Below are 12,312 nucleotides of genomic sequence, written 5' to 3'. Positions count from 1 at the left end.
GATGTGCTTGTGGACTAGAGCTGCATGGTCCATAAGCTTGATTGTGCCATCTGAATATGCAACCTTTTGTATCTTCACTCTTTTATTTTGAACTTTTCCATTTGGTTTCCATGCCAAAAAAATTGAATCAACATGTTCCCATATATTTGGGTTTGCCTTATTCTTCATCTAATGTTTATTCCAACAATCATAACAAATCTCTACATCAGCCATACCCTTTCATTTTGCACATGGTGCCTAGTACTAGATGAAAAATTTTTGGTAGCTTGGTGATGTCCTATCTACCTCAACATTTGACTTAGCAACTGCAAGCCAAATGGGATAGATGTTGATATCAATTGGGTGTAGTAGGAGGAAGTCTCCATGCTACACATCAAAACATGACTTGAAATATTCATTTGGTTTCAAAGTGCGTAGCCCAAAATAGTGTTCATTCCATTGCTCAAATCCTAACCATTTTTCATCTTTTTTGGAGTCTCCATTTTTTGACAGGATACTAAAATCATCTATTTGACATGTCCTTAGTCAAAAGTCTACATAGGATGCCAAATTTTGCTTTGCTTCACTAATAGGACTCTCTATCTCTTTGGTAACATAGTTCTAATAGTCAATAACATGCTTGAAGTACAAAGGGATGTCATGATCCTTTCCTTTGCTCTCCCAAAACCTCATATGAGCCTTTATTCTAGATATAACTATATCATAATCTTTGACAAAACTAGCCATTGGCAACAAAAGGATTATTTGAGCATATGGATAGGACAATGTCTAGTTTTAGCAAAAAGTGGATAATAATATGATCCAATTCCATTCTAATATGCAATCCTTGTTTTTGTAGGTTGAAGAAAACCATAATTGAGGGCTAAACATGCATCTTGAATCTTCATGGGATCTTCGCAAACATCAAGAATTTTTGCATCTATATCATTTTGCAGCCAATTTGTAATGAGAAGAAGGACATAAACTTGTTTTGGCCAGAACAATGTGTAGTAACTTTGCTTAATCACCTACATAGGGCAAGAGGTGGTGTTGTTAATGATACTCATTTTAATTGTTATCCTGGTGTTTCTTAATACCAGGCTCTTTTGAGATCCCAATTCCTACCTTCTTATTTAAACCCCTCAAGGTTTGGGAGGCTTTGATATATCTCCAATATCACAAAGGAGAACTAGACATCTAAAGTTCCTTTTCCATATCAAATAACAATGTTAATTTATAGAGCTAGGTTAAAGTTGAAGGGCATGCTCCAATGGTATCATAGTTTTACTTTTGTGTGTGTGTGTGTGTGTGTGTGTGTGTGTGTGTGTGTGTGTGTGTGTGTGTGTGTGTGTGTGTGTGTGTGTGTGTGTGTGTGTGTGTGTGTGTGTGTGTGTGTGTGTGTGTGTGTGTGTGTGTGTGTGTGTGTGTGTGTGTGTGTGTGTGTGTGTGTGTGTGTGTGTGTGTGTGTGTGTGTGTGTGTGTGTGTGTGTGTGTGTGTGTGTGTGTGTGTGTGTGTGTGTGTGTGTGTGTGTGTGTGTGTGTGTGTGTGTGTGTGTGAGCTTGTGCCCAAAAAACATCTCAGTGATCATATACCAGATTAGAGGCCCATTACCTTGATGCCTGTGCTTTATAAACTTATTGCCAAAATGATTGTGCATAGGCTACAGGGGATAATGCATGCAAGATTTCATCCTCATCAGTATGGGTTTGTGCCGAGAAGACAAATCCATGACAATATATCCAATGCCTTGACTACAATTGAATATGCTAAATACTTGCATCAAGAAGTACTCATATTGCAGGTGGATATTACTAAGGCCTTTGATAATGTCCAATGGGATTTTATTTTTCAGATCATGATTAAGTTGGGCTTTGGTCCCAAGATGGCAAATGTTGTTTACTGGCTTTACTTTGACTCTACTGCTCAGTGCATTTTGGGGGGGCATTTGTCTCACTCATGGATATTGGGTCAATCAGTCAGGTAGGGCTGTCCTCTTAGTGCTCTTTTCTATGCAATTGTGACTCATCCTCTTTTGGTATCTTGATCACTTAACAAACATAGGGCAGATGATTGGTCTTCAAATCCCAGGGGCTACATCATTTTTGGCACAAGCGTATGCTGATGATTCTTTTTTCATGCCACAGAATTCTCCAAGAGACCTTCGCATGCTTATGGCCACTCTTTCACTATATGGTCTGGCAGCAGGATTACATGTTAATTTTGACAAATCTAAAGTGCTTCCCCTCAAACAATGTGACTGGAACTCTATTCTATGGCTTGGTCAGGTGGTGCTTTCCACAGATATTGTTAGGCATCTGGGATACCCCATAGGATGGCATATCACCAGGAAAATGCAACTGAAATGGATTTTCCAAAGATTGCAACATAAACTGGATTATTGGAAGATTTCTACTTGGCCCCTTCATGTCAGGCTCAGAATAGTACAATCCATTGTGATGTCTTATGTCCAGTTCTATTTGCCTTTGCTGCATTGGTCATCCAGGGATATCTTCGCTTTTATGTCTCAAGCTATGGAGATGCTATGGAAGACAAAAGCTGCTGTGAAAGCATTGAGACTCATGAGGATGGAAATGGTGTGCTCTCTAAGGATGCATGGTGGACTAAATATCGTCAATATAAGATATTATGTCCTTGCAAGGAAGGCTACCATGTTGCATACTTTCTTCCGTCAGCAAGAGCCGTGGACTTGTATGCTAGCATCCATGTGTGCCAGCATGAGCACTTCTGCATATGGTCATTGGATTACGGATTTCTGGGAGATTGTCATTGGCAGATTTGTGGGAAGAATACCTGGCTATCCTTTCTCTACTGCTTTGATACTTGATCGAAAACAGGTTCTATCTAAGGTCAAATGGGCTTCTGATAGTTATTTGGGGACAAACTCCATGCGAAAAGAAAGCATTCATTGGAGTGCCATTTTTGACATTCCTCTTGCTTTATAGGAACCTGTTTGGGCATACAATATTATGAAACTAGGAATTAGGTACATACAGGATGTGGTGGATGATCGGGGATATACTTTATCCTTTCCTCAGGCCATGACCTCTTATGCATTGGGAATGCATCATAGGTTTATATGGAAGAAAATTGCTGATTTACTACATCCCTTTCTCCCAATTCCACCTATGCTTGATATAGACAGGATTATGGATTGGCAATTACACCCATCTACTACATGCATTCATCTTTTCTCTCTTTCTACTATAACTTCCATCAACGTAGACAAGCTTCTTCAGCCTGCCCCATGGATTCAGAAGCATGCTAATTCTCTGTGGCACTTAACGAAGTCTCTTGCATGGTGGCGGAAGAATCTTAGGATGCTTTGGAAGTGTAAAATGCCACTAAAACAAAGGCTTTTTCTTTGGAGATGTTTGACAGGCACTCTGTTAGTGGGGGTCACACTTGCTAAACATCACATTGCATCATCCACATGTTTGAGATGTTTGGCTCCCTCAAAGACTGGTTCCTCATTTATTTTGGCATTGTCCTTGTTCCAAGATCCTCCTTAGGAGAATTTCAAATTCGCTTCGGCTTTGTTTCCCAAGTCATAGCTTTGGGAAACATTTCTGGCTCTTTGGCAGATTTATGTATTCTTTGTCTCAATATTCACTCTTTCTTTTTTGGGTGAGATATTGGGCTCTTTGGACAATCTAGAGTGATCATAATTTGGCATACTTGGGTCGCCAAAATCACTAGCAATATGAATCCTTCCGAGCCTCACTGCGGCAATCTCTATATGATGCCAGCTATGAGGGTGACATGGACGCTTCCTGCATAGAGATTTTATTTTTATGTTTCTGATAGTTTGAGATAGCCCCCCTTTTTCGGGGGTCCCCAGCTTGTAAATTTGTGAGCACATAAATATACTGCACTAGATATTACCCAAAGAGAGAGAGAGAGAGTGTGTGTGTGTGTGTGATCATGACTGTAAGGCTTGTATTTGTAGAGATAAATGTTTGTATGGCACAACATTTGATAGATCAAATCAAACAAAAAAAAAAATTTCATGTTCATTTTTTAAAAATGAGACTTGATTGATTCCAAATTTCTTAAATGTGTATTCTAGATAAGAAACTAGTAATGGGAACCACCTCAAACTTGAGGCCGGATAGACTAATTGTATAGTAATGAAAGATATAACTAGGATAAAAAAGCATACCAAACAAACACACAAGTTTAGATTTCAAACACTAAGCTCAGCCTATCTATACATGAGACACTCTATATCCAAAAGCAAAGTCCTGAGCTAGAGCTACTATTGGAGAGTACAATGATTGCCTCAAGGTTATCCTCCATCAAATGGTAACAAAAAACAATTCAATAGGTAAAGTCTATTTTTAGCTACTATTTTTATTATGCCCCTCTTCTTCTTACCTTGGTTCCATTTCTTGATAGTAAAGTGGTTCCTTTTTGTCAAATTTACTGCATGATCCCACCACCAACCTACTACTAGTGGCTTATGGCTTGGTTCATGATGTCTTAGTATCTTTTCTCCCTAACATAATTGAAAGTATTCTTTCTATAAAAAATCCTCAATGGGAAAGAGGGACACTCAAATACATGTAGATATATCATTATGGTTCAATTATTTTTTGAGATTGATACATTCAAATTGCAATCAAATTAGGATATAGTTGAGAAATCCTTAAATGTGATTATCAAGATCATTTTGGTAAATCTCAACTTAGGAATTATTGAAAATGATCCCCAAGATCATCTTGGAAGAACTCAATACTAACTTGGACCTATTTTAAGATATTTTCTAGGAGAAAGGTCATCTCTTGCCATTATAATTCTCTGATTAAGCATTCATTGAGGACAAACACATTTATGCCTTCTTGGCCTTGCATGTTACCTTTGTTAGGATTGTTATGTTATAAAAGGTTGTTGTCCAATATGTCATTTTCATCCAAGATTCGACAAGATAATGGTCCTCATATATCATGTCAAAACAAGAGAAACCTTGATGAATATAGCCACCTTTTATCCATATACTTTGTAAAGAACATATAAGTACACATCTCCTATGGCATTGAGGACTTGACATCACTTGATCTTTCCTATAATAAAGTATCTAGGAAAATATCTAATATAGGGCTTAAGAGACTATATGAGCTTGTATAATTGAATATATCTAGGAATAGCTTCTCAAGGCCTCTTCCTTATTATGATCTAGGAGATCTTGGAAGTTACTAGTTGCTACCCATGGATTTGTCCTTCAATAAGCCCCATGGTACTATTCCATCTAGGTTTGAAAAATTTTCAAAGTTGGTAGGTTTTAAGGTCTTCTACAATGTAGGGTTGGCAAGGCCCATCACATAAAATTCCTCATAAGTCAAGTTTAAGTCAAGTTTAAAATGAGCTACATGGGAGACCTAGACTTGCGTGAGCAACCCGTTTGTTGAGCATGCAATTCACCTAGCCATGAAGAATCTTAGAAGACCACATTAGACACCATACTTACTTGGGTTGATGAGTGGATTTGCATGCTTAAATATTGTTTAGGTTTTATTGTTGGTTTCCTAGAGTTTTTATGAGTTTTAAAGCACTTTGATTTGCATTTGTAACTTGGTTTCATCCACTTGCAAAATTTTGGGATTGCAAAGCCACAGTAAAAATATTGCTTCAAAAATCCATGCTTGTAAACCAAAGCCTCAATGTATCACAATGAACATGATGAGATTATGGTTTGTATTGGTTTCTTGTTGCACTCTTTTGATCATACAATACACATCTACCTCCTTTAGTAAGAAGAAACTATTTCTAAAAGATTACCCCCCATCCTCAATATGATGCTATATTTGTAAATACTTTAAAGATGCAAGAACATTTATGCTTCTTAGCTTTTGATGTCATTTAGAGCTTATTGAGATCTCATGCACATATCATAAGGAACATTTGATGGTAGGTCATTAATGCATTCAATTGACCTTGCAATGGGACAAAGTTATATTTATATGACAATTTTTTTTCATATTCTCTATGTTTCTCTCACTCCCTTCTATAAGAATTTTAGACAAGATCTTGTTGTCCAAGGTAAAAACTACAATCTTTGTTCTTTAGTAGTGGATTATCTATGACTACAAATGATGGAGATGCAAGAGGGAAATCTTATTGAATGACTTATTAATCATGAAATTGGCCTTTTTTTTGGCATTGATGTTTATGAAAAATGTGAATTTTGTAAACATAGAAATAACTTTTATTGCAAAAGATTACAAAGAAGCTCAACACCTTGGTACCAAGAATTTCCCATGTAAATGAAATCTCAATGTACATTATAGGCATACATAAGGTCCATGTTTACAATGAGTCATAAGACCTATCTCGGGTAAGTTACTCATGAATATATGTGTGCATCATGTGAGTTCAAAAAATGTATTTTTAAAATATCATTTTTATACATTTTTTACATATAGAAGGGTGTAATATAAAAGTGTTATTTACATATTGAGCAGAAAAGGGCTATGTTTTATGTAGGAAAAATTCATAGATAAGGATATTTATAAATAGGCCTTGAATGCACGTGATGTAGAGAATATACATATAATAACTTCCTCGAGAGACCTATCATGAGTGAGTCCATTATTTCATGACTTGTGATACAACCTCACAAATTCTCCCATGTCCAGTGCAACTTAGACTTGTTAAGCACAGTTCTTAAGACTTAGACTATGCTTTTTGGTATTATCTTGACAACCTATGTGTGACTTGTTTAGAAGCCTCCTTAGTTATTATGAAAATTTTCATCACATTTATTTTGACTAATCTTAAACCCTTGTAAAAATTATGCTTTTCCAAATAGATATATGAGATCCATGTACTTCAAGTAATCTCTTAGGACTTAAAAGAGCCTAAATTTCCTTGGAAAGTCATTCATGCTTAGCTATGTAAGATATTGTTTCTAGAACTAGGTCATCAAGCAAAATATGATACTAGAACTTTGAGTGGATAGTCAACAAAATATATACTATCTATGACCATTGTGAGTCTATGGAAACAAGAAAAGAATAGATAAGAGCTAAGGATATTGTGATTTATTGATCAATCAAGATGAAGAAGAAGACACACATATAAAGAGAAACAATGTCTCCATACACAATTTGATAATCCTTTTTAACTTTTGAGCACACTAATTTTGAGAATTTAAAATGAATTTTTATGAAGTGAAGTATTAAAATTAGGGTTTTTGGCTTCAAATAATATTTTTTCCTTTTATGGAAGCATTTTTAATTGAGAATTTAGTGGAAAAAGGGGCAGGGGATTTGTGGAATTTTTTAGGATTTATTTCTCATTTTGCATAGTCAATACGAATCTCTCATTGAGCTTTTGTTTTTTCAAATCTTGAGTCAGACGACCTCAATGTTTTTTAATATAATTCATAATTTCTTTAAAAATGTGCATACTAGAAATATATGCTCATTACAACCAATGCTAGTTGGTGGACTATGCATGATCTATTTTTTTTTCTTCTACAAAAATGGTGAAATGTCCATTTAATGGCTTCTCTTTGGTCCAAACATATGTGATTGTCAAAGTTGTAGGACATTTCTAAAATTCTTAAATCTTGTCTAAAGTTATACTTGACTACAAATAGAAAAATGGCTTGCACCTCTAATCTTTTCCACATGTTGTTTTGTAGATACTTTTTGTGTTAATAAGAGCCATGTATAGATTTCCAAACATCACATACTTTTTATTTCATTAGGTCATAGATGAGATGGAAAAAGTGTAAGGATTTAGCACTCTCTATGCCATTCATGGAGTTTGTGACCTTTAGTCTAGGGTATCATGTGATGGAAGGGAGTTAGAGGTGTAGCTATGCTTGCCCTCTCAAGGTAAGCACACCCTGATGTAGACTAGGAACCACAAGAAGCTTACCTCCCTCAAATCCACATGAAGTAGGCTTGCCTCTTGTACTTAAAATGCAATTCCAAGTTCCATTGTTGTGCCAACTCAATCATCCATCATGTCTTGCTGCTTTTTGCATTAAATAAGGAGCAAAGAATAGAACGGAATAAGAAAATGAAGGAGAAACTCTCACACTAATACCTACTTTCTCACTCTCTCATAGTCACTCTCAACCTCTCTCACACACTCCACATCCATAGAGAGATGAACAACAAAACATATCAAGAATCTAGCAATTGCATTAGCAAATGGGATGAAAAGATATGTAAAATGCAAGGCTAGAACATTAGTGTCTATAAGGGTGGTTCACACTTGATATTCTATGATGGTAGTTGATTAGTGTATACAAGACTCATATGGTTAGCCCATCAATTAAGTTAATAAGGTCCTTCAATCACATCTCCATAGAGCTTGCATGGCATTCATGGCTAGTCTATTGGCTTGGTATATACTCTTTCTAGTCCCCTAAAGGAACCCCCATACTTTAGTTAGGATTTATCCCCTACTATTTACTACTAGACCCTTGATACTCATCCTTGGAGGTAGCATGCAAGGCTACTCATTGTAGACAAGGGATGTTAGAAGTCTAATGTGATACGTTTGAAGAGATGGGATTCATGTGATATGGAGGATGTTTAGTGATAATTGAAGTTGAGGGTGGTAGCACTTGCTTCTTGGGTTGGAAGCTAGCCAAGAAAGCCAAATGAGTGATGAGGAATCATAGGAGAATAAATGGATTATTGCTAAACAATTTGCCACTTTTGATGATACTTAATGGTGGTATGTCTGACTTGGTATCTCTAACCATGAAGATAGGAAAGTCAAGTCACTAGAAATGAATAATGGAAATGGGATAAGGGATGGAAAGCTTATTGATGAGGATAAAGAAAAATACGTGGGGTTTCTAATGACCTTGAGATGCACAATCAAAACCTCATACAAAGTTGCATCCTAAGGGGTAGTACTAGTCTTCTTGTACATAAGACATATGTTGTTGGATCTTAGCTATGTTTTCTACATAGAATATGGTATGCACATCAATATTGTTACCTCGTTTCAACTCTTTAAGATGATATTTGACATATAAAAAGGAAGTTTGTGCTCTCCACCTTGTATACTGATAAACTTCATAAGAGTTTAGGACTATTAATCTATTAGGATTTTTAATAAAATGACTTAATCAGGTATAGTATGACTACCACTTTGATGATGACAAAGAAGTTTGATGCAATAATTTACTTCAAATTTCCTTGGCTAAAATATTTTAGGGTATACTTTGATATCATTTTATTATCATTTTCCACTTTGATATCATGAAAATTAATCTAACAGCGTACTTAGAATCTTGTCAAGTTATGTGCTTAGAACTAAGTATACTTTAACTTGATTCAAGTAAAGTCTCCTTAGAATAGGGTACACTTTTATGTGCATTAAAATATATTGAAGCACGACATCTATGAAATTGAGCTCTCTTCTACCATTGTATTGATCTTAGAATTAATATTTTCTATATGTTCTAAAGCTAATCTCAATCCCATAGAGGATATCATTGAGCCTATCCACAAGGTCATGCTCAACCTGAGGAGAACTTGATTGTATTTGAGAGTTGGATTTTCGAACCTGATTTGGGCCGTTCATGAAGCACTGGAGCCCGGTTTTTAGAGTTGGATTTTCGGACCTGATTTGGACCTGTTCATGAAGCGTTGGAGCCCGTTTTGGAGCCAAAAAGTGCCCAAGAGATGTTAAAGCGCCAACTTTTATGAAAAATCAAATGGTGGAGGATGACCAAGCTAGAGTTTTTCTAGATGCATTTCGACACCAAGAATCCAACTCAAGTCTTGGTTCATCCCCCCATTCAATCCCCACAAGGTTTGGTGCTATAAAGCAACTACTAGATTCCGCAGTTGGGAACTGCGTGATGGGACCCAAGTTTATAGATTTCGACGTCATGAAGTTAGCCATCCAATCAGATCACAAATCGGAGTCTATTTGCCCCCTCAAAATTGAAATATCCACTTATAGGACAGTGTGAACACAAAAGGTTGAACCGGTTATTTCAATGTTTTAGACCTTAGGCTTAATAAGAAGCCTCAAATTAATGCAAAAACTTTCAAATAGAGAGGGAAGTGTCAATGCCCTCTCAAAATCTAATCGATGTCTCTTCGATAAATATCCGTTTGGAAAGAGAGATAGAGATTCTCAATCAGGATAGAGAGAGGAATGAGATGGCTGTAAGCTTGCTCATTTTAATGGAGGATTTAAAAATCTAATTTTTCAGTCTTTCTCCTCTCTCCTCTCTCCTCTTGTGGGCTGTTCATATGCATCAATGAAAGAGAGAAGGGGGTGGGGATTGATGACGATTTTGAAGAAAACAATGCTGATGGAGTGGTAGAGGACATAGATCCCAGATGGAGAGTGCATTAGCAGCAAGAGGGAAGTGTCAGTGGCCTCTCAATCTCGGGATATGTGCCTTGAATATGCGGGTTTCTATGAGTAAGTGTTCTTTTTCTTTGTTTTATGAATGATAATTGAAGGAAATGATTGATAATGATTGGTCTTGGTTGCATATGTTGAATTATCTCTTAAATGAAAGAAAAAACCAAAAAATTTGATGACATAATAATTTTTTCCTCAAAACACGTAAAACCCGCAAAGTGTGGTTTTTGAAGAAATCATGGAAATTGGGGGTTTTAGTGAGTGTTTTGAGTTCCCATGGAATTAAAAATGAATATAAAAATGAGGTTAAGTGCTTTTGATCAGTGAGAGCTCACGATTCTTATTTTTCATATTTTTTGAAAAAATAAATAGAAAAAATAGGAAAAATGTGATAAAAATGGGTTTTCGTGCTTTAATTTTTTTTAAAAAAAGATCCATATTTGTGGATACTTAGCAAGGTTGAGGCTTGGGGGTTAAGCCTTAGATAATCCTTTTTTATATGTTTTAGTGCGTTTTTATTGCTTTCCATATGAAAAATGACATACAAATGAACCTTGAACCTATACAACGTGGCAAAACCTAAATGGTTAGGGGGAGAGAGTATTTGTGAGTGTGTTTAGTTGTTGTAAATGCATTGAATTTCAATTCATTTGGTTTATACATAGCATATAGGCCGATAATAATTTAAATTTAAAGAAACTATTAGCACGAGGAAACTCGGTGCTAGTCTCTAGCAATATAGCAATAACGTGTAGGCTGAAAATCATTAAAGGATCGTTTTGCACACCATGTGGCTGATTTCTAATCATAAAATGCTTTCGCAAAATGGTCATACACTTCTATATTTTTCATGCCACCTGGTATAAAAACCTGGATGCATAGCACTTGATTACCTAATAAATGACCAACGTTGAGAGTGTGAGGAAGCCCTTGTTGTAGGTTAGATGAGCGATTCCTTAGGGTAAGTTTGGTGAGGAAATATCAACTCTTGGATTGTTAGATAAATCAAAGAGTAGAGCTTTTACACTTGTTCTTTATGTTGGAGTAGCACATCAAGGGGCCAATCCCCAAGATGTAAGAGAGCTGCAGTAAGGCCACGGTGTTGGCTACCTCCTGTGTATGTGTGATACGTGGTATATTATATCAATGTGTATGGGTTCTCCCTCTAAGTAGTAGGGAAAGGAAAATGTTGGACTATGTCTTATTACAACGCAATATCATTAGTAGAGTTTATTATAGCATGTCCCTTAGACGCTCCTGGCCACCGCAAGGTTGACTGGGATGTCTTGTGTGTCATAGAGACCCAGTTTGATGCCAATAGGCATATTTCACGGTGGATTCCATGAGGTTTTACAGTGGATTCCGTAAACTTTGTTGACCGGACCTCATACACAAAGTGGATTCTTTGTGCGAGAAGTTGATGGGGACGCCTATCCTTTCCGGTTGTTTCATTAATTTAGTGTGTATATGGGTGATTCCATAGCGGGTGATTCCACAAAATACATATTAAATTAATAAAAATTTATGAGTTTAGAGTGCGCACTCGTGATAAATTAAGGTTAGGATTGATTTCTAACCAGTTGATTTATTTATGTAGCTGAAGACTGCTAGGTATTCACTTTTGTCGGTTTAATTATATTATTTTACTAACGATTGTGAATGCTTCAGTTGATGTATAGAGATAGCAGCAGTGGCGGAGGAAAGCATTGGAGGATAGCGTGTATTCGAGTTATCACTTATATTTTGATGGGCGCATACCTTAGGCATGGTGCCTATATTTTGTCACGCTTATTTATTGAGGTGTTGGATATTTATTTATTATTTTGTATGCGCATGGGCGCACGATTATGTTATTTGTAATTGGACATTGTATTGGGTATGCCTGACTCTTTGGGCGCCCGCTCATTAGCTTTATTTCTATTTAATGCTAAAGCAAACTCAAAAGCCAAAAGCATGCTATTTTG

The 12,312-nt window shown here is 36.3% G+C and overlaps 1 pseudogene; it reads left to right on the top strand.

The window, feature by feature from the left end:
• The first annotated feature begins 2,511 nt into the window (after nt 1-2,511).
• LOC148017253 (uncharacterized) lies at nt 2,512-3,802 on the top strand (annotated as a pseudogene).
• Nucleotides 3,803-12,312: the final 8,510 nt, after the last annotated feature.

The sequence above is a fragment of the Lygodium microphyllum genome, chromosome 22, assembly GCF_053477565.2.
Source record: "Lygodium microphyllum isolate KBCC chromosome 22, Lygodium_microphyllum_v1.1.10, whole genome shotgun sequence".
In the NCBI taxonomy this organism is placed as follows: domain Eukaryota; kingdom Viridiplantae; phylum Streptophyta; class Polypodiopsida; order Schizaeales; family Lygodiaceae; genus Lygodium; species Lygodium microphyllum.
The sequence above is the reverse complement of the archived record's forward strand: the minus strand, read 5'-3'. Positions and strand labels throughout refer to the sequence as shown.